Source organism: Vidua chalybeata, chromosome 13 (genome assembly GCF_026979565.1).
Source record: "Vidua chalybeata isolate OUT-0048 chromosome 13, bVidCha1 merged haplotype, whole genome shotgun sequence".
Classification (NCBI taxonomy): domain Eukaryota; kingdom Metazoa; phylum Chordata; class Aves; order Passeriformes; family Viduidae; genus Vidua; species Vidua chalybeata.
Genome location: NC_071542.1, coordinates 6,874,692 through 6,901,631, shown reverse-complemented (window position 1 = coordinate 6,901,631; position 26,940 = coordinate 6,874,692). Strand labels below are relative to the sequence as shown.

At 39.1% G+C, this 26,940-nt stretch overlaps 2 protein-coding genes across 4 annotated transcripts in view; one reads left to right on the top strand and one right to left on the bottom strand.

Moving 5' to 3' along the window:
• The window catches only part of ALDH1A2 (aldehyde dehydrogenase 1 family member A2), a 186,125-nt gene that overhangs the window by 107,006 nt on the left and 52,179 nt on the right, over window positions 1-26,940 (bottom strand). The window lies entirely within an intron of this gene.
• Window positions 13,871-26,940, top strand: part of LIPC (lipase C, hepatic type) — a 71,776-nt gene continuing 58,706 nt past the window's right edge. The window contains exon 1 of one of the 3 annotated variants that reach the window (XM_053955255.1): window positions 13,871-13,960. The gene's annotated coding sequence lies outside the window, so the exon portion shown is untranslated. Of the gene's footprint in view, window positions 13,961-22,336; window positions 22,425-26,940 lie in introns of those variants that run through there. The other 2 variants (XM_053955258.1, XM_053955256.1) reach the window with 2 other exon arrangements.

The following is a 26,940-nucleotide window of genomic DNA, read 5'->3' as shown; positions in this document are numbered from 1 at the left end:
CCATCTTCAAAGGATACTTGCCAGCTTCTTTAGACCTCAGACTGTGAACTATCTAACCTACATGTGATGTCCCCCAAATGCTGTTAGGATTTGAAGTATAAATGTTCTAACAAAGTTTTGCACTGCTTGTGAAGGACCTGTTATTTCTTTCAGCCCCTATTATACTATGAATTTGGACTTTTTCTTTCATGTCTTAAGAACATAAAACAAAAATATAATGTAAGTAGTGATAGTTTAGAAATACCTGTTCTGATAACTTTGGTGCTATATTCTTGGGGGCAGCTGTTCATACAGTGTATGGGAAGGCGTTTAAAACTGTTTATGTAGATCTGCCTTAGGAGTCATTCTCACTGAACTTTGCTACAGGTGCTCGAGGAGAGACAAAATTGCTTCAATTCAGCTTCTGCTTATGGCCATCTAGAAAACCATGGTAAGGCTTAGTCTCATTATCATGAGGCTCTTGATGTATTTGCAAAGGCAGTTAAGAAAATCATCTTTGGTAAATACAATTTCAAATTTCTAAAAAGCCCTAATTTCCACCTCCTTGCAGACCATTTGTATTAGTCTACAGCAGACTGTAACCCACAGCACCAAACAGCCAAGGTGCCAAATAAGTTATGCAAAATGTCTTTAAGGAACTGAGACACTTTTGAAAATGATAATTTTATTAGTATTCTCCTAAGATTATGGCTCTGAAATTAGGTCAGCAACCTACCAAAAATCAGTGAAAGTCTGCAAAAGCATATAGACCTGATGCTGTTTTGATTTGCAATGTGATGAATCAGGAGTAAGCCCAATGAAAGGATTAAGGTTACACTAATGCAAAACTCACATAAGTGAAAGGAAAATCAAGACAGCATTTCTACTGAATTGTGCATTTTTCTCTTCAGAATGCATACTGAGAATACTTTTAAGTTTCCAACATGTACATGTGAAATAGCTGCAATACCTAATTTGTAATCCTTGGATTTCATATTCGCATGGTGAATCTACATTGTCACAACAGAATAAATGTCCATAAACACCTCTGAGAATTTTTTGCTGTCTACAGAATTCAGAAAAATGAAAAGTAGACAAAACAGCATTTTTGGCATATGAATATGCTTGCCAGGATTTAGGACAAAACATTTCCTTGCCAAACTCTGCTCCTTTCCCAAGTCATAAACAAACACCATAAAACAGTCTTACATAACTGCCAACCAGATTTTCTTTTTAAAATCTAATTCAGTCTTTGTGCTATAGACAAAACCATTTTGCTTACCATGTGTCTTCTCATCCTCACTGAATTTGATTACACAACAAGCTCCTAATTTAAACACCATTGAAATCCACAGAAACATTTATATTCATTACGAACTATTTTTTTCCATTTGAATTAGAAAAAAAGAGCAGGAAAATCTCATATAGTGTGGCCTTCTGTAGATTATCATTGGAGCCAGTGGCAGACCTGTGAAGAACTGGGTGCTCCTTACTTGGGAGCATATAATCTTATATAATTTTAATAACTTATGCTGGGAGATGTGGAGCTGGCCATCTATTGCAAACAAATACTGCAGGATTTGACCACTTGAAGGCACTTTTTGTTTGCTTTCCCTGATCTGTAATGCACACAGTGGGTGGAAGATGGAGGGGTTTCTGTAGGCTTTGGGAAATAACATGAGCTACAGTGGTCTAAGAAGCTGCTGCCTTCACTTCAATAAAACTACACACCTATCAGCACATAAACTGAGCCTTCAGCTGCACCTTTCTAAATAAAAACTTTCTTCCCACACAGTTCCAATCAGCTGAATGGTGATGCAAAGAACTTTCCAGGAGAGGTCAGTTTAAAGGAATGATTATACTCTCTGTCTTCCCTTTTTTCTTTTACAGAATTAATTATTTAAAATTCTGCCAAGATATACATTATTTTTCCCTAAATTTTAAGATAAATGTGTAACCATTTTACTTCAATTAATGGATTTCTAACAGCCAGTTAGATATCACAGTCCATTATTAATTACTGAAAAAGAAGTATCTTATGCAGAACTTAGATTATCTGGAGCATCAGGTACTGATTTAAAAACTAAAAACACCAGAGTACTTATTCTTTTCAAATTTTGCAGGGCAAAGTTATAGCTCCAGAAGTCACGGAGACATTCTTCAGAAGCAGTCTGAAGATACAATACTGCTCACCAGAATGGTAAATAATGTTCTGTATTTCATAGAATCACAGAATGGTTTGGGTTGGAAGGGGCCTCAAAGATCTCCTTGTTCTAAACAGCTGCCATAGGCAGGGGCACCTTTCACCAGGTTGCTCAGAGCTCCTTCCAGCCTGCTTTTGAACACTTCCAGGGATGGAGAATCCTCAGCTTCTCTGGAAAACCTGTTCCAGTGCCCCACACTGAAAAAGATGAGGTAAAAAAGATGAGGTAAAAAAGTGTTCAAAGCGGACTTTGTAAAAAGGGGTTGAGAAAAGACCTTAGCTGGTACTGCGGCTTTGGCCTACTCCATTTTCCAGAGCAGGCTTTGATCTGGGCTTCACAGAAAACAGCATGGGTGAAAAATTACCTCCCTGAAATTCACTTCTGTGTCTGCTGGTTATAAAGCCCTGGAAAGTCAAAGAGGGTAGATGATTTCAGTTTTAAATAATCCAAAATTAACCTCTCCACAATAGCAATTACACCACTGTGATCAATTATGGGGTGATTTATGTTTAGATTTGCTCCACAAGAAATATTCAGCAATTAGGAAATTCTCATTTCTTTTTCTGAATGGGAAATAAGATGGCTTTTCACACATAACTGTGCTTTTTAAAGTTAAGTTGCTGTACCTGCTGTCCCTGTCTCCCAGCAGTTGCTAAACGCAGGCTGTGATGCAGCGCTGCTGCTTAGGAAGGGCAGGTAAGTGGCAGCTGCTCCGTCCTGGTTCCTCCACAATGCCCACAAGAAGTGTGACTGCAGGAGCTGCAGTCCAGGTTTTCTCTCAGCTGCTTTGGATACCAATAGCAGCAGTGGCACAGCCCACCTAAGCCACACAGAAGGCAGGTGCCTCTCCTGTCCAGCAGCCCCTCTCACAGAAAGGCTGTGTGCGCAGGCAGAGCCCTGCACGTTACCTCCACCGAGGTGACTGAGAGCCTGGCACGGCCCCGGGCCCCTGCACTGATCTCTTTCACTGGCTCTACTGTCATGTAAGTGAGCTGCTGCCACCAAAATGTCAGGGAACAACTCAAATGTTGATTCTCAGCATCAACTAACACAATTTAAAATGTGTGGACTTTAGCTGCACATCTAAAATATAATTTCTTTTAGTGGATCTATGAAGATGTGACAATTTAAATACACGGAGCAATTTCCGCTTCTGAAGAGTAACTGCAGCTGGGCCAGATAGTGTCCTGATCCTTTCATTACAAACAGCTTTTCCCTCCATAAAACTCCTGGATAATACTTATCCCTTTGTGAAGCATATTCTAGTTTACCACTTGGTCAGGGGATGGATAGGTATTTCCTGTCTTACTCATCCTGAAGGAAAAAAGAGAACACCCACCAAACAACAAAAATCACTAACACATTCTCCTGATTATAGCAACTTTCCAACATGTGCATGAATGATACAGAGAGTAGACATTATTCTCTCTATTGATCTATGCTTAGTATCTCATGCAAAATATAGGCGACCTAAGAGTTTCACTCTTACAGAAGACAGCAGAAATGAACAGTTTTTTAAAAGGTTGGATTTAAAAGGTTGTTCTATATGGCAAAAAAAATCTTCTTGTCCTAATGAATGAAATGTAATTAAGAAAGAAAACCAGAAACAACAAACAACAACAAGAAGTTAGTGAAGGAACCATCTTCCTCAGAGAAAGCTTTATAAACAGAGTAGTTTTTGGAAAAGAAGGTCTGGAAACATAAAAAAGAAATCTGTCTACTGTATTGAAGAAAACAGTATTTTGCCTACCTTTTTTGGTAAATAAAATGGACTTAACCAATTAACTATCTGGCTCCAGAATCAATCTCATTTTGTCATGGAAACAGCTTGTAAAACCCTGAACATATGGAGAGTGCAGGCTGATGTCTGAAAGTTTCAATAAAATACTTAGTACTGTTACATCTGAGAACTGCATATTTACCAAATGACAGAAAGCAAGAAATTGCTGCTCCCTCTTGTTTAAGATGGATTGTGAAGCCTGGATTGTGAGATGTCCTTACTTGCCCTATCAGGCAATTTGCCAGCATGCTTTGAGTCCTTAACACAGTAGTCATTGAATTTCTGCTTAACACAGTAGTCATTGAATTTCTGCTTTACAGCAATATTTAAACGACTTCTGGTAAACTAGAAAGTGATTTCTCTGTGTTTTCCAGCCTTAGATTATTCTCTGGCCACCACAATAGCACATTCTGTAGGTAGTCTTTGCAAACTGATCCCCTTGCCCTGTGTTCATAGCACTTGTTAAAAGTGAATGGGTCACTTCACACTCAAACACACCAAACTATGGGACAGAGCCAAGAATTAAAATCCTGCCCAGACTTCTTGAAGAACAGGGGTTGGGGCATTTGCTTAGACTCAGCATGAAGCCTTTGTTTCCATTTATAATCTGACAGTGGATGAGTATCAGAGAGAAAGAGAAGGAGCTGGGGAAGAATGGGAATGTGGAAAACCAAAATCTCTCTTGGACTCACACTTGCAAACAGAAGTCCACAGAAGTTGGATTCTCATTTCTGCAGAGTGGGTGTTTTTCTGATTCCTACATTCTTACCTCCAAAACGCCATGGATTCACAGTTGCATAAAACATTTAAAACTGAGCCAAAGTCTGGATTTAATTACTGATAAATTCTGTACAAATACAAGCTTATCAGTACTATCAAGAAATCAGCTCTCTGTCCATATAAAGGCACAGCTCTATTTTCTGTCCTTAAAACTTACTGTCAGACGTTACTGACTAACATTGAAACTCACTATGGGAATACTACTTTTTTAAAATAAGAGATGTACCATGTAAACCACCAGAAATTTTAATGTAATCCTTAGTATGCAAGGTTGTTCGATAATATTTTGGTTTCTAGGAAAAAAGTCGTGCGTTTTCTTATAGAAACTATCTTCAAGACAAATATAGTTATGTTATACATAAGCAGCAAATTTAATAAGTGATAGTCATATTTTTAGTTGTTTAACAGCCCTGGTATATCCATCTTCTTCTCTTGACAGCATACAAACATCAGTGCTCCTGGCAAATGTGGCTTAGTAATGGTAAGTTGCCACTGCTGAAGTTACTCTGAACTGACTAATGTATATAGAATGAAATAAAACCTAATAAAGATCCCATATGTTCAAACTAAGGAGACATTTCAGATATTTCTGAAATTTGTACTAATTCAGCACTTCATGTCACCAAATTCTACTCTTCTTGTATTCCCCGAGGCTGGAATTTCATTAAAAAAACTTTATTTTCTAGAAAATACAAATCACAAAATAAAAAGAGAAGGGAAACTTTGATACACACAGAAAATGCCAAGAGCAGCCAAATTTGTGCTAAATGCTTTAAAAACAAAACCATAAAAATTAATTTTTAATAAACCCAAAAGAAAATGTTTTTTCGGCAGACTACAAAGATGAGCAGCATTCCCATTCCCGGCAGCATTCCACCGCTCTGTGCACTGGTGAGAGAAGCAGCACCGTCGCTGCAGGTGAGTGTTGGAACAGCTCATCAGTCCATGTGTGCCGAGATGTGCTGGCTGATGCCCCTGCGGCTCAGTCCTTACAGCGCCCTTGGGCACAGTCCCCGTGCGGGCACTGCTCGCACTCCTGCGGGCTGGCAGGGAGGGAGGGAGGCGAAAGGAAAGAAAGGAAAGAAAGGAAGGAAAGGAAGGAACGACGCTGGCTCACAAACGCCATCTGAGCACGTGGGACAGCTGGGAAATCAGAACTGGCCCCTCCCAAGCCTGTTCAAATGCACCACTTCTGAGGGAGAAAGACTAGGTTTAACTGTTTTAAGAATACTTGTCTTCCCTTTCCGGGATGCTGTGTTCTGAGAGACAGGTGCCAGCTAACACAGAGATTTTTGGAGCCCTATTCCGGCTTTTTTCCCACCCAAATTCTACGGCATTTGCCCGGCCCCGGCCCGGCCCCGCCCTGCGCACAGGTTCGGCCATGGCGCTCCGCAGGCACAAGGTGGCACCTCACGAAGAATTTTTTTGGCTGGTCCATGAGTTTTATTGCTTTTATCAAACTACCTCTTCATTTCGTTCTCATTTCAAACCGTTTAAAAAAAATGGTGAAGCTGGCGAATATTTTATCTAATTTAATGATTATTCCATATTCAAAAATCCGAACTCTTAAAAAAATTATTATTAAAACACTCCATTTCTTCAGAGTGTAAATCAGTCAAAATTTGTCTGTCACATTTCTAATTTGAGATCAGAATTTTGCCCCCCCTCCTCCCCCAATTCACATTTTTGCTTGTTTTGTAGGTCTGCTGCAATTTCTGGATCCAGAGAACTGGAAACTCCTCTATCCCAGTGGGCAGGGGCAGCATGGAAGGAAAACACCAAGCTGAGCTCTCAGTTCCCATTCCTTGGCTCAGTTCATATGAGGAGTTAGAACTGAGGCACCCAGAGACTGAAAAGCAGAGAAACTAACACACTGAGAGAAAAAGGCAGTGTCACTTGCAAAGCAGACAGTGTCATTTTGGCTTGCTGTAGTAATAGAGATGCATTTATGGTTTAAAACCTCTGTGCATTTTATCCTCAGGGTGATAACTCTGAGCTTTCTGATGCTTTTGACTTTGAACTTGGAGTAAAAGTTCAGCCTTGCAGAGGGTGACCCAGTTTGAAAAGTGTTCCACTCTACAGCCAGACAGAAAGCTTTGCACAATTTTGGTACCAATATTAAAGAAAGCTGAAATCAAATGAGAAATAATAGGCAAGGGAAAGCTGAGTCCATCTTACAAGAGGAGGCTCCAACACCTTTTTTGCTTATCCTGATAGTACAAAAAGTATTCTTTTTTTCTTTAAACACATCAGGGTGAGGGGTAAAAACCTGAGCAGAGAAGAAGCTGGAAAAAAATGCCCCCATCTTAAAGTAGGGGACAGTCAGGAAACCAGAAGGTTTCTGCGTGACAAGCCAGAGAAGTTCCTCCCAGGAGAGTGCAAGATGCAGGAATCTTTATTCACTGTTAAGCAGACCTTGATAGCTACAGCTAGGAGAGGGATAACAGGACAGAAATGCCTGCAAGGATCCAGGGGCATCATCTGTTCCATATTTTCACCTGATGACTGCTCAGCCACCACTATGAAGAAGGGCTGGCTTGGAGATTTACTGCTAAGCCGTGGGGCTGGCAGACAACAGGAACATAAAATATGGGGAGAAGCTCTGAGGGCTGTAGAATATTCAAAAGACATGCAGAATTAAGAGATCCTATGGTTACTTTAATGGTTTATTTCAAAATATTATGTGCTTCATAGTACTGACTGTGCTAACTCTTCTGTTAGTTCCACCCTAGCAGCTGTAAACTCCTTTCTAAAAAGTTTCTTATCTTGTTTGCCTCAGTTCAGCTGATTATTCTATTTTCTAGTAATTAAAATTGCATTTAATGATTGTCAGCCTTATTTAATTAATGTTTCCAGTTTTCCATGCTACAAAAATACTACTTGTTTTAATTAAATTATTCATAAATGGCATTGGTTCCACTTCAGATGTATGTATAATGTGAACAGGACCAAGGAGACACATAATTCATCATAAATTTTGATGTATTTTTTATGTTAATTGAGGATACATGGAACTGTTCACATTAGATGCAAATCTTTTCAAATTATCTTCCTGCTTTAAAAAAAAACCAACAACATTTCTTTAAACTAAAACAAGGAAATAATTTTTTATTCATCTTTATACCTCATTTCAGGCATTTTTTTTCCAGCCCTGACATGGTTCTGAGAGTCTCCTTGCCCAGATGCTGTGGTGTGCTGCAAAACACACTGAGAATAATGAGGAGGCTGTTTTTTTCTGTAGTGCTGTCACACATATGCTGTCAGCATTGTGGCACAAAACATGATTAAGTCTGATATTCTGTCTTGTTACACTGCTATCCAGAGCACATCCCAACATATGTAAACTTTATTTTTTTAAATATTATTCCTTGCAGCCAGAAGATTGACTGTTTTAATAGCACAGTAGTAAAGCAATGGGCCAAATTCAGACATTCCACTGACACCAGTAAGGCTTATCCAATTTACAGTAATGTAACTGAGCCATTTCTGACTCACACCAGGGAAATCAAGGCAAATTTGACCCAGGTCCAAGTGGTAAAATGTATTGGGACATTTTCTTCCCTGCAAGTTCATCACCTCACTGGTGGAAAACAGCTCAGTGCAAGCCCATGCTGGGGAACACAAAGCTCCACCTCACAAAAAGGTCTGCTCTGGGGGATAGGAGAAGGGACCATGGGCCACAGCTAAAAGTCAGTTTGTGACCTGCCTTGTTGATTTGTTGTGAGACTGGGACAAAGCATCAGAAAAGCTTCCCACCTGCACAGTCAGGATGTAATGCAGTGATTTGCTGTTCTGTTAAAAGTGGGGGATGGACTGCCCTAGAAATATGCTAAAGTATGATCCAAATTTGAAAGAACATGAAAAGTTTCACCTTGAAAAGCTGGATTTAAAAATTGCTCCCTTTCTGAGCACACACAAAAGTGCCTCTGTCATGAATAAAAGTAGTAATCTTTCTTTGCTCCTTCTTCCTTCTCAAAGTCTACTTTCCATTCTGTTGTCTAGTTTAGGTCCAAATAGTTGCAATGAAACTTCCAGGCACAACCCAAAGGAATAGTCCAGCTGGATAATGGAGAACAGATTGCTGAGTGTTCAACAGAGCTTTGTTGTGGATTTAGTCAAAAGCTTTGCTGTCAGAGGTCTTAAAGCAAAAAAGTCTCCAGATACAATGAGGACAGGCTTTAGCACAATGTGGCACAGGGGTGCCATCTAAAATTAATACATGGTAGTTGAGTTCTTACATTAGAATAGATCATTTTCACTGACAGTGGCTAGTGGGAAGGAGGAGGAAAACAAATTTCCATCTCTAAAGAGTAAAGGTACATACACATTTACACACATCACCTAAGAAACTATAATGTAAACCAAAACCAACCCACAAATATCTACAAATTCTAAGCAACACCAAAATGCATGGCAGACTCTTAATCTTTTTACCACAAGATTATTTCCACATCTAATGAATGAAATGTACCTTCTACAATAATTCACTGCATAGTTTAGCTGCAAAATCTCATGTGTCTGTCCACACAGATTCCCTGAGCAGGGAGGTTATCCTGCTACCTGCACTCTTCATGCGTTTCTGTGTCCCGTTAATCATGAACCTTTGCTAATCCACTCTCCTATTTATTGATAATCACTGTGATGCTAGATAATCAAGGATGCTAGAAGAACTTGTGGCAACCTGCCACAATATAATTTAGCATGAAGGGAGCAATAAGGAACACTTAAGAGTGCTAGTGGGAAAAGGGCCTGGGGCCAACAATGGGGAACACTGGTCATAATGTGAAATTCGCAGAAAATTAGGGAGAGCAATTAGAAGAGCTTTTAAATCTCTGTTTCCACAGCCATGTATTTCAGATGCTTTCTTTTCTGATACAATTGGAATGTACAGATCATGGTTATTTGCAAATCATATATTTCCAGTTGGAATCTTCTCTGGAAAGAGTTGCCAATATCCAACCTTCTTTCCACAAACCAGTCATTATCAGATCATATTCAAATAATTGTACCTTAATTCTCTGTTACTGTTAAAATGTTTCCTCAGTTATTAACTAGGCTCATGAGGGTATGTTGGGTAGTATTTTATTGTGTAATAGATGCACTGTTGAGAAATCATGACTCACGAGTGAAACTGATTTTTTCCACATTCTGTTACTAATTTCTAAGGGTATTGCTATGATGTATTCTACCAGCACCCTTTGCTTTTTCTCAAATGTGGAAGTCAGAGCATGGGGTGAGTTGCCAAAAAGTCCCCACACCTCTTCCCTCTTGTAAAGCTATAGGAACTCTGCCTGGTAGCAGAGGCATTAGCTGCTTTGTTCTCTGAATTCCTAGAGCCTGTTCAAGATCAAACTGTGGTTTCTCACGGAAAAGTTACTTTTGTTCTTTCTGCTTTCCTAGTTGTCTATCCTAGACAAGATTACATAGCTCTTGTTTGCCTAAACAGACGAGTGCCTGAACTGAAAGAAAGGGGCAGTCACTAACAAGCAAAAAGGATTCAAAGAGACAGCCAGGGTCACGTGGCCAACAGGCCTCATCATATTCAGTTTCACAACTCTTGTTTCTTTTAGCTCTATCTTTTCTTGAGATTTTTTTACACACAAATGAACTTCCATCAGTTCACTTCTCCTAGAAGGGATTGTGGGAAGTGGTTCCCAAGACCTGCTATTGTTTAGATCTCTTCTGTTCTGTTTTGATAGCAGGACAACAGCCTTCAATTGGATCTGTGATGTGAGCATTTTTTTGCACTCCTTGCTCTACTACAGCCTGCTGGGTAAATTATTTCTTCAGACAGGCTTATGGCAATTTGATGACATATGAGTGCAAGAAAAGGTCAAAATTTGGCTCCCAAATTCTACAGTAATAATAATAATAATAATTAATCTGTACCTAGTGGTTGTAGCTATATAAGCACATTACAAGGGAATTTCAGTATTACTATGCCTGTGTGACAGCCAGCAAATCAGAAGGAGCATGAGTGTGGCCAAGCCAGGAAGAGAATGCAGGACTCTGGCTGAGTGCCCTCTCCATGCTGCATTTTAGCATTAGTTAAGGCAGCAGCTAAAGCAAAACTCTGTCCAGCAAATCACTAGTGTAGAAGTATTTAGGTCACAATTCAGCATGAGACAGCACATTGCTGCTGTATCAGAGTTACATTTGCCTATACCGCAGGCAGTGTGAGCCTCGATCCCTGGAAAACATGGATCTTCCTTCTGCAGCACTTGGGTGCAATCCAGCCAAGAGCACAAGGCAGAAAGAAGAGGGGACTGTGAGAGCCAGGCAATCCTGTCTTTTTAAGAGAGAAAAACAGCCTGCAATCCTACAGAGAGCCATGACCAGGCTCCAGCGGGCTCCAGTCAGACCTTGCTCAAACACTGCTGGGGTGGGAGGGAGCGCAGGATTGCTCTGGGATGGCACTGCCACCATGAACAGTCACCTTCTGCCACATTTCCTTTATGCTTCCAGACAATTCAGAGCTGGAAAGGACTCGTGCATTAGAGACAAGACTCTTCTAGAGATCAGTGAAACACATCCAGCACATTCTATAGTTAGGGGGAGTTTTAACTTAACTGGTGATTTGAGTGCAGGAGTCATATCTGAGAGAAAGTGGTGCAGTGCCTCTATCCCCAAAGCCTTCCCCTCTCTGTTCCAGAGATCTGATAGTGCTAATTATGCCATTTGCTTGGAGATACTGATTTTCATTATATAACCACCTATCTCCTGAGCACAGGTCTGAAACCACCCACTCATTTCACATAAGCCACACAACAGAACCAGGAGACATAAGCTCAGAGAATAAATAGGTAAGAAACTGGCATTTAGATCATAGTGCTCTTAGAGCACAGGGGCTGACAATCAGATTAGGAACTGTTGTCCTAATGAAATAACAACAGAGTCACGTCTGCACCATGCGATTTTAGTCCAGAACGGCAGGATTGGTTAAAACATCCTGAATCAGGTCCACATCATGATGTGACTGCTTCACACTTCTCCAAAACCTCAAGGGAAATTATTTTGTGATTCCAGCACAGTTTCTGTGCTGGAACTAAGACCACACGAGGGCAGTGTAGTGGGGGAGTAAAATGAAGGGATGCAAATTAAACTCTAAGCCTGATTTTCTTGCCTCTTTATGAAGTCTGGAGAGGTAGAGTTGTGTCTGCAGAGTAGAGTGGCCTGCAATTTCCCCACAAACTACAGAGGGAAGTTTAACACTTCTGTTCAGCCTCTTATCACTGTATTTTGTCCTGCTTTTATTTCCTTCACCACTGCTCTGAATATTGTCTTTCCTAGAGCTGTGGGTCTAAAGTGTCTCAGAGGTTGAGACTTCAGTACATTCTGCTCTGCAAACATACAAAGACTGGGCTCCTAACAGAAGGGAAATTGTAAGAGATGTGGAAAGTCAGGCTTGCAGTTCAGCGAGGTAAGTATTGTGTACTGGAGCAAAATCTCCAAAACTGTGGTTAAACACCCCTGGATTCCCTCATCTAACCCAAAACACAAATTCTCCCAGGAAAGCACACAAGATCACTGTCCTTGACTTTTGACAAGTATAATTTCCGTATTATTTCACTAGGCTAGGAAATATATTCTTCAGAAACTCTTTAGCTAAGCCTCTTTTCCCCTCAAACCCTCTGCAGGGTTCAGTTCTCCAACTCACTGACACAGCTGCTCAAGTGATTTTTTTCAAGATGCAAGCAGCCAGAATTCTTAAAATCCTCTAACTCAGTTTTACTGTGAACATGTTCTTAACACATGCAATATGTACTTATGTAAACTTGAGATTATTAAGTTTGTCTGCATTGTGCTTGACTGATCCTTTAGCTCCTCTATAATCTTAAATAGATAGCTGTCCTAGGGCATAGTTGTATTATTCTGCAATTTCTTTACCTTCAGTTTTGGTTTCATAAGCAATTGTTTCTTTGAAAATTGATACTGCTATTGCTTTAAAATTGATACTGCAATCCTGTGTAGTTAGAGACAGTGATAAACAAGAGCTCACTCACATATCCTTTAGGAAACATGCAATTTTTTAATAATCCCACTCTCCTATCCAAAGATGGATTTTTATCCATTGCATGCTCTTTCTACTGCTCTGCGATTATTACTAAGACATAGTAATATCTTCTATTTCCACAAGCACGGGCATTACGTGCCTTGTATCACTCACACCAGCCGCAGCTGTGATACTGTATCCTTGAAGAAGGCAAGAAAACTAATGAGTTAAAACCTTTCTGTCTGAAACCCAAGATTATTTCCTTCCACAAAATTCTGTTTTTCAGGGTATTCCATCATGAACTCCTGCAAAATAAACTTATCATATCCTCAGTCACAACTAATGGTAAGATAACAAGCCCAGTAACTGCTTCTGGGTGTCACACAAACCTTTTCCTTGAACAGTAGTTTTGTATTTTACTGTGTATTTGATCAATTAAATCCCATGTTAGGGCTTCGTTTTGAATCTTATTTCCTTCAAAATTCATATCAAATTACATGGACCTGTGTTCTAGTATAAGATCCAGTATATGGAAGACTATTTTGCACATTCTTTTTTTACACACCAGCTTATGTATCCTTGGTCATAGCAGGAAATCTGGTCTCCTTCACACACAATTCCTTATTCTTTCACTCAGCCACAAAGCCACCTTCAGAGTAACTGCTCATTACAGGCAAAATACTGGTCTCTCTTAGGGAATGACAGATCAGCCTTGGATTTAAAAATGCCTATGATCTGGGCCTAAATCTTCTCTGTCTCTTCTGTCTCTGACAGTTTGCTATAATTTAAGGGAAGCCATTCTGCTGAGTTTGGGTAAATAAATGTTATGGTTGTCTCACAGAGAGAATAGCATTTAGGTCATAATAGAAGCTTGTTATTTACAGTTTAAAAAAGCCAGTTCTGAGTCCTGTCCTGGATGCCTAGCTACAGATGTGACTGATATAGTACATTTTGTATATTTTGGCACAAGAATGTGGTACACAATGATCTTATTTAGCAATATTTTGAAAAACATGCCAATTTTGAAATAAAAACAGCCATTCAAATATGTGACAGAGCTGTGCCTTCTGTGGAAGAGGGTATAAAATTGAGAATTCTTGGCTTGTGATATAACCTATCCCCTGTTTCTAAGGAGAGAGTCGTCATTAACATCTATTTTCAATTTTCATTTTATAAAATAGTTTATGCCAAACTGGGACATATCATCAAGTAAGGCCAAGTTGGGTAAGCACATGTTTTTTGTATACAATGAGAAGTACATTGTGGTCTGAATTCTGTTTTAAGCTGCTTTTATACGGAGGGGTTAGAATGAAGGACTGGAATTAACATAAGATCTCTTGTTGCTTATGACTGAGAATATTAGTGAAAAGACTAATTTGTTTGTATGAGAAGTTTAGAAATCTACTCTTATTCTCAATGTCCAGTGCTGGTCCTTCAAGTCAAAAAGAACTGATTCATCCTGTGACTCAAATATTGCAGTGTTGGTTTCCATTATCCACCGCATCAGAACAGTGACATGCAGATGTGTACAGTTTACTTGGGTTTTACTAGGTTTTCCAATATAATTAACATCAGTGCATTGGACTATTATTGCAAAGCAGGAGAAAGCTGTGGATTGTTTCTAGTCAGATTTTTAAAAATGCTGATTTTCCTAAGTGCTTTAGATGTCTATATTTTACTGAAATCTAAGTGAGAATCTGTAATTCTGCTGAAACTGTTAATTATGTACTTGCTGTGTTTCCCTTTTTCTTTTATTAATAGATGTCTGTGTTTTGTCCTAAAGTTCTGCAAATGATATACAAAGTTACAAAATCCAAAGTGAGACAGTTAAAAGATGTTCACACACAATTGTAAAGCTGTTCCGTAATTCTAAATATTTAACATCTTGTTAAAACAGCAATGAATAGATACTTGGCAAGGCTGACTAAAACAGATGTTGAAAGAAGAAAACTAGTAACCATTTAACTGTGCAAAAGGGCTCAAACATTATTTGAAGCCTATGGGAAATGTGATATGAGTGGTTATTGTTGTGTCTGCCAATTAAATAAGGCTCATCAAATTATTCATAGCAAATAAAATCTGTTGCAAAACAAACCCGTTTGACTCATAGCAGACTGTTCAAAGATGCTTCAGTTTCTCTAAATGCACTTTTTCTTCATTTGAGAGAGATTAGGAGACCATCTACAATGGTCAGAAGTTGCTTTGATTGGTGATGTGCACGACAGTAACTAGTTTTTGTTCTTTTCCTTGATGACAAATGTTGATGTTTTGGAGGGAATGGATACTTTCCTATCTGTAAAGAACACTATCCTTTCAGTACAGTTCATAAGAGAGAAAATAAAAAAGAAATAGCACTAATACATCCAAACAAGAAAGAAGAAAGAAGAAGTCTAAGAATAAATCCTAGTAAAGTACTGAAGCATGATTGCAATCATTTCAGTTACCTAATGAACTGAACACTTCTGGTATAAATGTTTCACTGTTAGGAAAGGATACATGTAGGGATTTAGAGTTCTGGTACCAGTCACACAACAACTAGGTGATACTGAATAGTCATACTCTAGTCTACCATGAACACCTGAATATAGCACACTGCATAGAGCACACCTAATATAGCACCTTTATTTCAAGGCTCTGACTTCTAAGACAATAAAAGTATCTTTTAGTAATAGCTTTTGTGCTGGAAATAAATTTGTGATTTTTCCTGACTTTGAATCTGCTACCTAGTGAAAGAACCCACTTACACTTAGGAGAATGGGAGCACAGTTCTGCTTTGTACTTGTTGAACTCATCTACAGAAAGAAAATTGCCCAGCCCTACAGTGTAGTCTGGTTCCAGGCTATATGGAAGGATCACACAGTGTTTCTGCTTCACAGCACAGAGACAAAGGTTAATGAAAGCCAAGACCTTGGGGTTCAAATCTGTTCCTTGCAGCCACTGTATCCGTCCTGTGGATTAGAGAGCTTTCTTGCCATGTGATTCTCCCACAGCTGGAACAGTTTCCCATAAACAACATTTGCAGTTAGCTGTTTGTGTTTAGACTATTCTGGGTTTTTTTAGGAACAGCTGTGCAGTTGAGCATCTCCCACTAAATTGGTAGTTAAAACGACTTTAGGCAACTAATTCAGGTGCTGTACAACAATGATAGCACTGGAAAGCAAGGGTGATGCTGTAGCTAAACAGCACAGTAGGAAAATAAAGACAGTAAAAACATCCTGCTCATATCTCACACTGTTTCAGGGTTTCCCTCACCTTTCAGCCAGTGTGGACCCTTTTAAAAGAAGCTAGAACATAACTAGAACAAAATATAGAGCCTTAAGAAACCATGAATAGAATGTCTGGAATATCTTATTGGACTTCTTAACAATTTAATCACTTTTACTTCTGAAAAAAATCCAACATGCATCTTGCTAGCTAACCTCATTATCCAGAAACACATATCCAGAAAGCACTGAGCCTCTGGTTTTAGTAAATCTCCACTCTCCCTTTGCTTCCCATTTTGTTCTGTAATTTTGCAATGCTTCTCGATGAAACTGCCTTTTTCATGATTATCAGTGGCCATGAGCTTTCCAGCCCATAAGCAAACACCCTCTGTCCCCAGATAGTCTCTGTCTTTCATCCAGCTACTTCACTGAATGCCAGTAGTTCCCCCTGTTCAGTGAACACACTTCAAGACCTGCATGTTCTGGGTCTAAAATTATTTCTTTGATAGCATTTATATATACAGCATCTTTTGTCCCACAGCCTTTGAAACAAGCTAAAGATATACATGCTTTGTCCAGAGGCCATTTAATCATGGAAATGCAGCCAGCCTCGGCTGGAAATGTAGCAACAGTTAATAGTGCATAGCAATATAAGAGCAGTTTAGGTCAGCAAACTATGAATGCATTTGTTCCTAATGAAGCTACTGCTGTAATCTAGGAAAGCAGCAGAATAATTACTCAGTTTGGAGTTTGGCCAGGAGCCCAAAATGAACAGCATTCAGACTCCAGTAAAAATGCTCAAGAGTTTAAAATGGCCACAAAAAACGTGGACCTAGGTTTTAAATTTCATTTGAAAAATGGATGAGCAGGTCATTTTGCTGTCAGTGGGTCTCTAATTGGTTTGCCTCAGAGCATTTTTTTGATCAATACTTTCTACTTCTTTGTGTAACAAAGATTCTGCATTCATCATGTCTCAATATTTTTACATTCAGTGCTTTGCAATCCCTTAGTTATAAACCCCATGAGTTAGTAAGGCCAAAGTGAAGAAAATTGAGTAATTTAAATATAGCTTGTACATTGAAAAGCCTTGATTTTTTAAAACTAATAATTTTGTCTTATATCTATGAGGAAAATCAAGAACTTTCCATCTAATGGTTTTAGACCAAATTAGGTTTCTTCTAGGAGTTGATTTTTCTGCTTCTTCTGCTTCCTTACCAAAACAAAGAATCAAAAGAAAAGGGTCCTTTTTAATTTTAATTTGATGACTCCCTGGGAATTTGGATGCCCTAGAATTACAAATGGTTGTCCCAGGTGAATAATTGTTTCTATCCCTGTCCCATGTTACACAGAGAATCTTATGATTATTCAACCCCTTCACCATGGAGCAGGGCAAGGGCATGGCTCATCCCTCTCGGTTCATCTGCTGAAGGCCAGGCTTCTCTGATCACCCATCAGAGCTGTGAGTGCTTCAGACATGAACATGGACCAAACTGACACATGGCTATTTGCATCAGGAAAAGCTGGGTGCAGAGAGGCAGTCATATGGACAGCATTTCTTTTCCAGGGAGCACCTTTCACTCACAGCCAACCAGAATATGCTGCCTCCACAGGAGTGCCATGCTCTTTGCTAGGATGGCACATCGACATTGATGCACCAGCAAAGCTGTGTGAATACAGCCTTAGCCAGGCCTATAATCTACTTTTGATCTTGGCAGTAACCTCCCACTGACATAATTGATAGTCTGCTTTCAGTCATGGACTTCACACAACCTAACATTTACACTCTGACCCATAATTATATTTAGAACATACACACACCTCTTCCTGCACAGAGAATAAAAAGCTGCACAGTACATCTTTCAGGAAGACTGTAAAGATTCCACTCATCCATCCCTAAAGACAAAAGTCCTTTTCAAAGTTTTCCATCATGCTGTGCAATAGTAGTTAGTGTTGTCAATCTCCTACATGTGCCTTACAAAGAAGACCAGAGAAATAACTAGGATACAATTTCATTATTCAGATGAAAAATGCCCTCCCTTACAGCAATCCAGTTACTGAGGAAGTACTGTCTGTTATATTACCAAGATATATATATTTTTCATCAAATATAATGAAGATGGAACAAATAATGTGAGACTTAACATATCTATGACTTTTTACCTCAGGAGACCAGCACAAAGCAGAAGGTTTTATCAAGTTATTTTATTATAAAAGTGAGTGATATGCTTGCTTAAAACATGCACCAAGGGAATGAGAGACTGCAAAATATTAAAGTAACCCTAGACCACATTAGCATAGCCTTGATCTGCAAGAACAGTACTGGCAATAAACTTAGCTCAGTACTGATCTTTTTAAACTTCACCACAGTTTCTTGTAATATCCTTTGTTATGTCAAATTTTAACTTCAAATGCAGTGAGCAAATTGCCCCATGTGTTTAGTCTGGTCCTGATTTATACAAAAGGCACATTCTCTTTCTTCAAAGGTTGACTGAACAAAGTCCAAGAACTGTTCTCAAAGGATGCTTTTTGGTTTCAAGTTAGCAGTTGAAGTTAAAAGATGTGATGTTTATGTTGCCTTTACTTAAGAATGTTATGCCACTGTAATCTAGAAAAGCATACCATAACAACTCCCTAGCAGGTCTGCAGTAGAAGTATAGATTAGGAATACTTTTAAATGCCATCTGATTTGTCATCACCAAAGGAGCAGGGCCAGTGTTCCTTCAAGTGACCGAGAGTGCCTGCCCAGGGAAAAGAACATACTCACTTCTGAAATGTTCCATTTGCCATAGATCTGAGCTTTTGTCACTCAAAACAGCACAAGTCTTGAAAGAAATGGAAAAATTAACCCTATTTTCCAGAAGGCACTATACTAACCACTGCAGTACACGCACTTTTAATAGATTTATGGCTTATATGTATTTTAGTAGTTCCTCTTTTGGCAGCCCATATTTTTAAGAAACTTTATTTACCTTCTTCTGGGACTATATGTTTTTCTCCTCATAAATCAGCCTGCTGCCGAAGACAATCATAATGGCATTTTGCTGCTGCTTGGAAAGAAGGCGATCAGAGCTCTGCAGTCCTGAGGTGCAGTCAGGTATCAACTGCCTTCCCAGGAGGAATGAGCATTGGAGCACCGCTGCACCTATGGCATTCCAGCACAATTCTCCAGCTGCATATTGCCTTCAGTCCTTGGGACACAGGGTCAACTCTTTAAAAGTCAGGTTTTTGGGAGGTTTCCTTCTCTGCACCCATTAGTCTCAATGCACCCAATTTCCCTGGACAAAATGCCAAACCAACTTCCTTAACAGAATAGCACCACTCCTATTCAAAGGCCTCAGTGAAAATAAGCAGCCTTGCAGGGAAGCACTTCCTTCCAGAAATTATGGTATACACAGATATTTTATACATTATGATACTGCCAACATTGTACACTGCCAGCTTTTGTCACATCTGTAGTAGCTGGGCCCTGTAGTGCATTACCAGTATCTATTTCTATGAAGCCAAGTGTTCAATGTAACATTGCTTACATGGCTTTGATTTAGCACTGAATGAAGAGAAAATATTGTCTAAATCCTTATTTCAGAGTTATTAACTAGTTATCATCTATTATTTGTTGTCATGTTCTGTTGCATTCATTTTGATAAGCATTTAATTTAACATCAAGTAATTTTTTCTTCTAAGTAATGGGATCATCTTCTGCCAAAAGCAATTCCTCTTTGCTTGCTTTTTTTGTTTTGTTTTATAAAATGAAATCATCGCCATGTAATCCAGACTAATCACTTCCCTGACAATCTGTCAGCAAAATACAGGGATACATGGCTCAAAATATAATACAAGCAAAATATGGTATGTCAAAACCTGTCTTCCTTGGGCTGTCATAATTCCTGATGAAGGCTGGCTATATGTGATATGCTCCACAGCAGTACTAATGGCTCTCTAATGACTACAGCTGAAGTGATTTGCCAGTGATACAGCCCAGATACCCCTTGCTATGAAATCTGAAGAATTATACACTTTCCTTGTAATTCCAAGTAAGAACTTAATTGTATTATGTATTTTGTTCTTCTCAAAGGGAATGTGTATTACAATGCATGAAACAAAGCCTTGAGAAAGTGAAAAAGAATATCAAGAACCTATAGCTCAAGCAAAAATAATCTGGAAAATACATCAGTTCTTTGGCTTAGACCAACCTGCCTAAGTCTAATAGAAAAAAATGGAAGGAAGGATTGGCATCCAGAGGGACCCTGACAGGCCTGAGAGGTTGGTCTGCATGAACTTCACAAAGTTCCACAAGGCCAAGTGCAAGGTCCTGCACCTGGGCTGGGGAAATTGAAGCACAAATACAGGCTGGGCAGAGAGAGGAGTGAGGGCAGCTCTGGGGAGAAGGACTTGGAGGTGTTGGTGGATGAGAGGCTGGACATGAGCTGGGTGTTTGCAGCTCAGAAAGACAATCATATCCTGGGCTGCACCAAAAGAAGTAGGACCAGCAGGTCAAGGGAGGGGATTCTCCCTCTCTGCTCTTGTCAGAGACTTGCATCCAGCTCTGAGGCTCCCAGCAAAACAAGGATGCAGACCTGCTGGAGCAAGTCCACAGGATGGTCCCAAGTATGATCAGAGGGCTGGAGCACCTCTGCTGTGAGGACAGGCTGGGAGAGCTGGGCTGTTCAGCCTGGAGAGGAAAAGGCTTCAGGGAGACCTTACAGCACCTTCCAGTGCCTAAAGGGGCTCCTAAAGAGCTGGAGAGGGACTTTGCAAGGCTCAAGGGCCTGGAGTGGTAGGACAAGGGGCAATGGCTTCAAACTGAAAGAGGGAGGATTTAAATTAGACATTAGGAAGAAATTCTCTGCCATGACGGTGGCTGGGCATTGGCACAGGTTGCCCAGAGAAGCTGTGGCTGCCCCATCCCTGGAAGTGCTCAAGGCCAGGCTGGATGGGGCTCTGAGCCACCTGGTCTGGTGGAACCCCCTACACCCACCATGGCAGGGGGTGCAACAAGATGGTCTTTAAGGGCCCTTCCAACCCAGACTGTATTATGATTCTGTGATTTATGCTTATGCATGACCTTAAAGCTCCTCTTAATGAGTGATTCTTGTAAAAACTACCTGGGGAACCTCTCCTTCCTTTGGAATTGATTCTTTCCAGAGGAGATGAATTAGAAGACAATTAAAATCAGGAATATACAGCTTCTTTGAAAGCCAGCCCTTAGGTTATGCTAGTTGAAATATTTCAGAACTGTTCTTAAAGTTGCATTATTTCTTTAAATGTTCACAGTTTTTGCTACTGTGAAATTTTCTAAGATTAATTCATAACAAAAATTATCATCACCTCACTGGGAACCCTAGGGACAGTTGTAAAAGCATTCAAGCAGACTTTTTTTTGCTAAAAAGAATTATGGAAAAGTTCTGCACCCATTTCAGAATTTACATTATAGATGACCTATAAAAATACAATCTCATCCTCATTTCTTGATTTTTTTTATTTCTGCATCAAAGAGGAATGGAAAATGTGATATTAAATGTACTACTCAGCCTTAAAGTTTGAGTAAATTACTTATATGAATTTTTGCATTATCTCTTGACAAATACCATACAGAATGAACAGGCAAAAACAGAGGTAGCATTTTGCAAAATTTGTTTGCTGGCATTTACAGACTGTCATTTCAGAGCAAATGGAAAAATTGGGTTTATCTCTTCTGCATTAATAAAAACTTATGTATTTAAAGTGCAATAACTTTTGTAGAATCTCACACAGTAATTTCACTAATTTGGAACAAACAGACTGGAAGACACATTTCACATTTTTCAATACAACATGTAGTTTCCAGAAACAAAATTACTTTATCTAAAAAAATTAAGAGGATTAAAATGGTCCTGTAGTAAATAAACAAAAGAATCCTACTTTTTTAGTCACAAATTACTTTCTAAATATGTTTCTGACCTAAGATTCATGATGCTGAGCAAAGGTGCATATTTGTTGTATTTTCTGGATCAAAGGGAAATTGCTGTATTTATAATAAATTTTGTATTCCTATGTGGGAATTAGTAAAGGTAAGAAGATTTTTAGAAAGCTGGGAAAGCTGGGAAAGTTTCATTTTAGTTATACCAAGAAAGAGATTCCTATAATGTGCCACTAAGACAAAACCCTCCAGAATATATTCTGCCTTCTATTCCAGTTTTTGTAAGACTTCCCAGAGTCCATGATAAGAAACATTTAAATGCAATTCAGTAATATTTTATAAATTTTGTACAAAGATGGTTTAACCAGATAGAGAGCAAAATTTGACCTAACAAATATATCGCATAAAGCATTTATCTAATGCTTTGCCAAAGTTTCAAATACATTTTGTTTAGTGCAACAATCAGTCTTTTTACTTCCTTCTCTTGTTTTCTAGAGGAGATGAAAGTCCATGAGTAACAAATTCAGAGCTACCATGAATGGGTTTGCTTTTCTCAGTCACTTTCAGGAAATGGCCCTAAGTCAGTGGTGTAAGTATGAAAACATTGTTAGTGTTCTGCAACAACACAAACATTCCTAGTTACACCTCAATTTCAGAGTTATCTTCTTACATCTGGAAAACACACTCTTGACACCTTTAAAGAGAACAGAGACAGAATTCCTCAATTTCAGGGTACAGAACATAGTTGAGGTGCTTGCCTGAGGCTGATGCCAGAACCTGCATTTTTAAATGTGTGTTCCTACACTGCCAGATTAACTAGCTGTCAGGCATGAACTGCAGAGCAGATTGGACCATCTGGGGGGGAATATGACAAGAAAGATTTCTATCCAATAGTTTGAATTGTTTCTGTGCAGGAAATTTCAATGTAAGATGACAAATGGAATTTGGAATTAAAAAGAAATTACTAATAATTTTGAAGCTATAATTTTGAAGCTAGAACACAGAAAACCAAGGAATACACAGTAGGATATGGAGCTATTAAATCTCCATGGAAAGGCCAGCTGCCTGTCTCTATGCTTTTCCTAAGGGTGGTGTGAGGATAGTGCAGGCAGTGGTGGCTGCCCTGGATTTCATGCCACAGTGCAGAGTAAAGGAACACACACAGATAAGGAGGTACAGGTCTGTGTGCCACAGGCAGTGTGGACTTAGCAAGGTTTGCATCCCATGGATGAGGCCCTTGCAATGGCACTGCTCTTCTCCATAGTAAATACATTTTAGACTCCTTACCTATTCCCCAGTCACCACAAACCTAGGAGTTAACCTGAAAATTCTCTAGACTGACACCTGTGCTCTGTCTCACAGGTTATTCAACAAATAACATGTCACATATTAAGGTTTTGGAACATTCAACCTGGAATAAACATACATGAAAGAAACTTGAGAAGTTGGTATACACTGTAAATTTGAAGGTTTTTGCAATGCATGTTATGGTCAGAGTCACTTTAATGCTTGCTTCCTTCTCCTTTTTTCTCCCAAGCAAGTTACTCAAAGATAAGATTTACCATCATTTTATTTGAGTGGACCTGTGACAACTCTCTGGGTTACTGACTTTGTTACTCCCACAGTGCTCATCCGGTCCCTCAGCACTGCTTGCCTCCAGCGTTCTCTTAACTTCCTCTTCAAAGTAAAGGCACTTCTCAAGCACTTTGGTGAACCACAGCTACTTAAAAGCCACAAGCACAAACTGGTCATTTGGCAAAGAATATTATTCTTACCCAACTGACGTAATCAGCCTTTCTCAATTAGCACTCATGGATGCAGCATGTGCTCCAGGGCTTGTTTGAGTGCACTTGGCTGCAATAGGTGAGACTCCCAGGTGGAGAACTAGCTTTGTCTTACCCATGTTGCCACCCATGAAATGTTTCCACACACAAATGAAGGAACACATCTAGGAAAAAAAAAGAAAATGGAGCTAGAGAAAACACCCTGATGGGGTTTCTTTTTAATTATATGCCTGGTTTTTTTGCCTATTCCACAATGCTAAAAATGAATACCACAGATGGAGGGTGGGTGTTAAAGGCCCGCTGAACACTGAAATTTTACTGATTTGTTATAACAGGAAACATCTGTGCTAAATAGAGTGTTTAGTAGCTCTTCCCATTTCAGTTGTGGAACATCAGTATTTACAGGACACTACCAAGAAATTGTTTGAACTCATTGTCACAGTCACTTGAAACCTAATACTGACTGATTTGTTGCTCTGAATAATTTCAACAATTATGGATTTTAGAATACCAATGTATTTAATCAATTATCCTATGGTCTATCCAGACATCAAAGATTTGGAACAAAGTTCTGGAACTAACGCAGAAACAATGATTTCAATTCTTTCTAGTAGGCTACATTCATTTCTATTTTTGTGAACAAAGTCCACAATTCTTTTACCAATCTGTAACATTTTCAGGCAGTTTTCTCAGACCAGATTTTCAGAAAGTTTGGAGAAGATTTTAAATGCATGTTTATCCTAACTGATGCTTAAAGTATTTAAGTCTTCTTCATCCCTCAACTAAGCCAATTTTCTCTCTCATAATCTCCTCTAATCTTTTAGTAATGAGGAACTCCCACAATACATCAGATTAAAGGGTCTATCCAACCCAGCATCTAAGTTCTGCTAGGACTAGCAAGAGCTGTGTCAGGTCCTGAAACAAACAAAACATTTAGGGTTGATAATTAACCACCTCAAACAGTCTGCTGCCCCCTCATCTACTCTCTCTATATTAATCCTATTCTTCTCCTTTGGCTTTCTTGTCTGGTTGTTCTTCCCTTTTCATGAAAACTCAATTTTAATGGCAGCAGCTACACAGAGATCTGGGTTTTGCTCCTGTGAGCATGTTAAGTTCTAAGAGACATCATCAATCAGCCTTTGAATGTTTAGTGTCTTTCAAGTTTCTTTACTTTGGCATGGTTCTTTGCCTTTTGTATAAGTGCCTTCATGTGTATCCTCTTCAAATATGTTACCTACAAGAAGCCCTGGTTGTCTTGTTCTTGCTGCTTCTTTATCCATAAGAGCCATCAATCAATAACTGAAACAAGTCTATTTCTATTTGTTGTTACAAATTCTCCCTCCTAAATACAGTAGCTCAAAAGCAAGGGAGAGAGCACTATTGGTTTTTCTCTGCATTCATCTGTTTCAGATATGCTTCTGTTTGATGTGAGGAGGTGAACAAGCAAGGCAGCTTCAAAAGGCATTGCTCTTGTGTTGGTTTTTCTTAAAACCATAAAGCTCAGTCCTCAGCGTGGAAGGAGGCTGGGCTGGATCTCAGTCTTCCAAGGAGCTTTGTTGCACGTGTTTGGCTGTTTCTTACACAGACCAGTGAAGGGAAATGCCCTGGGCAGGCACACTGAGGTTTCCAAAAAGCACATCTGCTCTTCACAGTTACATCTATTGACACCCCAGTGCTGATCTGGGGGAAATTTCCTATGTGTTACAGCTCTGTGTAAAAGCTGCTTTAACAACAAAAAATTCAATCCAAACATTTACAGGTCATCCCTGAGACAGGATACTGATTAACGGCAAATATCCAAAACAAGACAGAATCCAGGTGGATAAAAGGTCTGCAGCTGCACTACCCCTTCCAGTAGTGCATTATCATGCAGAAATTTAGTCCTGTCTGCTGAAGAACAGAACTAATTGTAATGGGAGGCAGGGAGTAGGCCAGCTCCTCACCTGTTTTAAGGCAGGGGTGATATGCAAACACCTAATATTCTACACATAATGGAAGAGCATGGGCAGTCCAGGTGTATTGGGATTTGTCCTCCTTTTTATTTAGTTCATCAATTCTGTGCTTTTCTGATCCGTCAAGCTTTCAGAGACATGCCCCACATGAACACAGAGTATACATGAGAAAGACAGACAGACCCAGAAGAAACAGCATTCTTCTAAGGCAATTAAACAAGTAATGCTTTGCTATGAAAAGCACTCCATGAAAATTGAAGTAAACAAAAAGTGCCTTTTTTTAAAGTTTGAAGTAGATGTAGATGACCCACTTATTATACAATTATATTTATGCTTGGCAATTGTATTTGGGTTCTCTTCTTTGTTTACAGCTGTTTATAATAAGAATTACTCAGTGCATCACATTGCAAAAATTATTGAAAGGCACAAAAATACAAAATCTTCTAGACTTGTGGGAAAACTTGAAACTGCAAGAATTCCATTCCTAGTCCCAAATGTGCTTCCAAGGAAAGTCAGATCATATTCTGGGTGATGAGTCATGGAGAAAGACTACCTTATCAGGGGATATGGATTATGAAATGCATCTTGTATGAGAAATTCATATTTTACAACACTATGCTCATGCAAATTAGTGGTTTTCTTTTATATCACAAAGCAAAGTTTGCTGATCAATTATTTAGTTTTGAATTCAGTACTGGAAAGTCTGATGGCTCAATAGCTACTGCTGTAAAGGAAGTTTCAGACTCATGTGCAGCTGCTGTATGTTTGACATAGACTATGAATCTACACACAAAAGTCCATCTAAAAATGTCTCTTCAGAGTTATTTGATATTAAAAAATCCTAGAAAAGATCAAACAGGCAGAATAAATTTTGGATTTAAAAAGTGCATTAAAAATTCAACCTCATAAAAATTTTCTTGCTCTATAACCTCAGATGTATTAGCATAACCACCACATGAATCTTTTTTCAGATGCTAGGGTTATTATAGGAACACAGGGCGGATCCTCAGCTGGTGAAAATCATTAGAGCTGCACAGAAGCCAATTTATGCTAGCTGAAGTTCTGGCTCATAAAATCTTTTCCAAACCTGAAAGAACATCTTGTACTACAATATAACAGGTCTTCAGGTGATTGAAAAGCATCTTGATGAACAGTGTGGTTTCAGAAAAAAAGCAGGACTGTATGCCTGACAAATTTCTGCTCTGTGTTCTTTTCTTTAACTTGATTAGAAAGATATATTCAAGCAAAAACTTGCCTGGTACAATGCATCATTAGTCACACGCTGCTTCCAATAGTGAACCATCAATTTTATTTTAGATGTGAATATGTGCAAGAGGTCTAACTGTAGCTGGAACATTAGCCAGGAAGC